We start from the raw sequence: 5,164 nt of genomic DNA on the forward strand, positions 1-5,164 counted from the left end.
AAGCAGACTATAGCCAGGGCCAGGGATGGGGCTCTGTGGTGGAGCACGGAACGGGCACCTCAAAACTAAAAACACGGGGTTGGAGAGAGAGCACAGAGAGTAAAGTGGTTGCCTTGCAGGCTGCTACCCGGGTTCGATTCCCAGCATCCCATATGGCCCCCCCGAGCACCGCCAGGAGTGATTCCTGAAGTGCAGAGCCAGGAGTAATTCCTGAGCATCACCGGGTCATGATCACGACCATCCTGTTGTTCGTCGATTGCCTCGAGCAGGCCCCAGTAACGTCTCCTTCGTCCTAGCCCTGAGATTTTTTTTTTTAAAGTGCCATATTCAAGGCTCTTTCAGGTTTAGGAGAAAGAGACCCATCATTGTTACTGGGATTTGGCATATTGGGGACGCCACGGGGAGTTTGCCAGACTCTGCGTGTGAGCAGGTTACATTTGGTAGCCTGCCAGGTTGTCCAAAATAGGAAAGAGATAATAAGATGTTGCGCGGCCGCAAATGCGGTCGCGCTTCCGGGAGCTGGGTTTTATAGTCTCTGAGTCTTGGCCATTGATGGGATTACACAGCCTCTAGGAGCCAGTTGGTGGGTGTGACCCCTGCCTACCAGAATTTGGAGGATCTGGGTGGAGGATGCTCATCATCACCGGGTGTGACCCCCCCCCCAAAAAAAAAAATAGAAATACAACATAAAGAGTTTAGCAATTAAGGAAGGTGAGCTGGGGTGTGCCAGAAGGGCAGGGCATGCAGGACCACCACGCCAAAAAGTGTGCGTGGGGGGGCAGGGAGATGGCACGAACACTTAATGGACATGCTCTGTGGGAACGGATCCTTGGCACCTTGTGGCCTGTGAGCTGGGCATGCCCCCCACCCCCCAGATCAAAGCAAAACAAAAAGAGAGAGTTGAAGACAGGACATAGAAAGTGTTCTACGGAGGTGCTGGAGAGGAGGGCTGGCTGGTCTCGGTGCCCAAGGTCTGAATGGAGCATGGGTCTTCACATAGGCAAGGCCCAAGCTTGACCACTGGGCCGAGCCCTGATCACAAGATCGTCTGAGGTTTAGAAGGACCAATGGTTTCCTGTGGATCCAGGCTGCTGGTTGTTTCTTGTTTGTTTGTTTTGGCTCTGACCCAAAGGTAAATATTGTGGGATAATGAAGTCTCTGGGGCTGGAGCGATAGCACAGAGGTAGGGCGTTTGCCTTGCACACAGCCAGCATGGCCAACCCGAGTTCGATTCCTCCGCCCCTCTCAGAGAGCCCGGCAAGCTACCGAGAGCATCTCGCCCGCACGGCAGAGCCCGGCAAGCTACCCGTGAGGTATTTGATATGCCAAACACAGTAACAACAGTCTCCAATGGAGACGTTACTGGGCCCGCTTGAGCAAATCGATGAACAATGGGAGGACAGTGTGACAGTGTGATTATGGTCAGGGCTTACTACTGGCTCTGCACTCAGGAATTTCACCTGGCAGTGCTCAGGGGACCCTATGGGGTGTTGGGGATTGAACCTGCAAGGCAAGTGTCCTACCCAATGTATCCAGGCAAGGGGCTATCCATTCTTGTTATCTCTCTTGGCTGTCAAATCTTGACTTATTTTTTGCTTGTGTGTTTGTTCGGGGCATCAGATGGGATGCTGGGATCAAACCCAGGCCGGCCGCATACAAGGCAAGCACCTACCTGCCGTACTATGACTCCAGTCACAAGTCTCTATTTGCTTTTTAAAATTGATGGGGCCAAAATAAATAAATAAATAAATAAATAGTAAAATTGATGGGGCCAGAGAGATAGTACAGTGGGTAGAGCGTTTGCCTTGCCCGTGTTTGACCGGGTTCAATGCCCGGCATCCCATACAGTCCCCCCTGAGTACCACCAGGAGTAGTTCCTGAGTGGAGAGCCAGGAGTAACCCCTGAGCATCGGTGGGTGTGACCCCCCCCCCCAATAAAAGTGATTTTTGGTGAACACGTAGCAGTGCTTAGGGGACAGTCCCAGCAGTTCTTGGGGAGGCGGCATGCGGGGCATCCCAGCCCTTGGATTTGTCTCCTCCCATGACCACTTTACTTTTATTTATTTACTTATTTATTTATTTTTGCTTTTTAGGTCACACCCGGCAATGCACAGGGGTTCCGCCTGGCTCTGCACTCAGGAATTACTCCTGGCGGTGCTCGGGGAACCATATGAGATGCTGGGAATCGAACCCGGGTCGGCCGCGTGCAAGGCAAACGTCCTAGCCTCCCATGACTACGTGAACCCTCATTTTCCTGCAGAAGCTGCAGCTCTGAGAGAGATAGTCCAACCGTGGCCCGGGGCTTCCAGATCTTACTGAGTCTGGGAGGAACGTTCCAGGTTTGCAGAGGTGGAAGCGGAAGCAGGGCTGATTACTCTCCCAGGCCATGCCCTGAACCAGACCCTGTCGCCTGGCTTGGGGCTAAGGTTAGGCCCGTCCTTCTGCTGTCATGGGTCTGAGATGACCAGCCAGAGCCCAGGCCCTCTCTGTGGCCCCAGGCTATGAGCCCCACACTCCTCCTCCTCCATCCTCTGTTGACTTCTTGGAAGAAGAGCAGCTTCTGGGAAATGGCAGTTCTTAGGGCCCGTGTTCCCAACATGTTTTTTTTTTTCTTTTTGGGTCACAGCCAGCGATGTTCAGAGGTTATCCTGGCTCTGCACTCCGGAATTACTCCTGGCAGGGCAGTGCTTGGGGGACGATATGGGATGCTGGGAGTCGAACCTGGGTGGACCAAGTGCAAGGCAAAAGCCCTACCCGCTGTGCTCTCTCTGGCCCCGTTCCCGACACGTTTTGAACCGTGCGTGGCACTTGGTGGGCACTCAGCGGGAGCATCTGGCTGGCTGGGCAGCCACGTCCTGGCCCAGCCCTGCACTCCCGGTCACCCCTTGTCCCAGCAGCCCTCCGCTGCCCAGGGCTGACTCACCACCCCACCAGCCTCCCCACCCAAAGCAGGCACAGCAGCAGAGCAAGTGCAGAGAAGATATTGCCCGCCAGGCTGGGGGGTCTGGGCCAGCCCGGGCCTGTGCCTTCCGGTGGCGGGTCAGCAGACTTGCTCGGACCCGAGCATGCTGAGACGTGAGCAGAGGAGAGGCTTCCCACAGCGACCCCTCCCTGGCTGCCTGCCCACCCAGGAAACCCACCATTTGAGTCTGTATCCAGGCCACAGAGGCCCTGGGGCCCTGGCTGGTGATGCTCTGGTCTCACCAGGACGTTTATTTCCTGTGTCCGGTGGACAGTGTGTGTGTGTGTGTGTGTGTGTGTGTGTGTGTGTGTGTGTGTGTGTGTAACAGGGAGGCTAGAAGCTCCACAAGGCCACGGCTGTATGTAGTAGCACTAGGGCCCTGGCCTTGCGTGTGGCCGATCTGGGTTCGATCCTTGGTGCCCCACATGGGTCCCCTGAGACTCCCGGGACTGATTCCTGAGCACAGAGTCAGGAAGGTGCTGAAACGAAAACAAAAAAAATAAAAAAGTAAGGCTCCTCCCTGGCGCTTGACTTAGCCTGAGACTGAGGGGGCTCTGGGCCCTGGGGGCCTCGAGGGACAGAGGTTGGTGGCACAGGTCAGGAGCACTGACCATTAGGCTCTCCTGTGCCCTTAGAGGCCCCCAGGGTGTGGATTCGCTGGCCCCAGGAACTCACAGTCGAACAATCACCCTGCCCGGGGTGAACAACACCCTGGAAATTGCCTCCCAGGGACCAGACCAGCCCCAGCCACTGATGCAGCGGGCAGGGCCGTCCTGTCGTGGGAAGGCAACCTCTAGGATTCAAGGCCCTTGAATCATGGGGGGATTCAGGTCACTCTCACAGCATCCAGAGGAGATGGGAGTTCTCTCCCCCGCAGAGGAAGGGCTTCGGGTAGGGGACTTTGGGGTCACAGCACCATGACACCCTCAAGGTCAAGAGCCTTGGGTTCGGGCCAGCCCTGTTCTCCCGACAGCCTCCACCCCCGCTCCTTGTTCCCATTTAACAGGTGTGCAAACTGAGCTTCCGAGTGGCTCCGAAGCCTCCCTGAAGGTGGGGGTTTAGGGGAGCATCTCCCACTTGGTGTCAGGCCCAGGGGCTCAACATCCTGGAACTCCCCGGGCCAGGCTAGCCCCTGTGCCTGCACCGTTCCCCACCATGAAAGACAGACGGACCCGCCTCACAGGGCAGGGCTGGGTGACCCCGCGTGGCCCTGCAGAGCAGCAGGAATACAGACCTCGTTGCTCTCATTGAAACCCGCAGGATGGGCTTCAGTCACTCCGGTGTGGGGGATGCTGGCTACCAAGTGGAGAAGTCACCAGGCAGGAGGCTCTGAGGACCCCCCCCCCCAACTTCCACCTACGAAGGGGGGTCCCGGGCTGGGGAGGGAGTACAGCAGAGGGCACTGGCCTTGGATGCAGCTGACCTGGGCCCGATCCCCACATCTCGTGGTTCTTATCTTGCTGTCCCTGAGCACAGAGACATGTGGAAGCCTGAGCACTGCCAAGTGGGCGCCCCCCCAGAAAAGAATGAAGGGGGTCTTGTCCACAGTGGCGGGGGGGGACTCTGAATTGAGGGTCTCGCGTGGCCCCCAGCTCTGAGGGTGCTGGGACAACAGTGGCATGGTGAGGCCTGTACAATGGGGCCCTCCTGGCAACTGCTATCACTCACTCATTCACTTGTTCCTGCCTTCATTCATTCATTCATTCATTCATTCGTCACATACTGCTTGGCCCCACTTTCCTGGGGGCATTAGGGTGGGTGCCCTGCTGAGGCTCCCACAGGAGCTTTCGGCCTGTGGAGGGGAATGTGCGGGTTACTGGGCCATCTGTGCCCCGGGAAATCTTGGCAGAGTTGTGAGGAGTCAAGGCTCTCCCAGACAGGAAGTGCCCGTGGCCCAGTGCAGTTGGCCATAGGGCTTGTCCTGGGAGATCCCAAACTCTGCAGGCCCTGGTGGGGTGCAACCAAGTAGCTGGTTTCTGGGTCCCGATGGCCCAGGGAAGCAGAGCGCATGCGCCCCAGGGGCTGAAGACCTCAGGAATTCCTCGGAGTGCTGGCAGAACTGACTCTGGGGGTGCGTCTGACACCCCATGGGCTGCCTTCTAAGTGGAGAGAGATGGGGGCTGTGGTCTTATGATGGGTGGGCCTGCAACAGGGGGGTCCCGAGTCCCTGCTAGCTTGAGCAGATGCCCCGGCTCATGTTCA

This window comes from Sorex fumeus, unplaced genomic scaffold, assembly GCF_029834395.1.
Source record: "Sorex fumeus unplaced genomic scaffold, SorFum_2.1 ptg000011l, whole genome shotgun sequence".
Lineage (NCBI taxonomy): Eukaryota > Metazoa > Chordata > Mammalia > Eulipotyphla > Soricidae > Sorex > Sorex fumeus.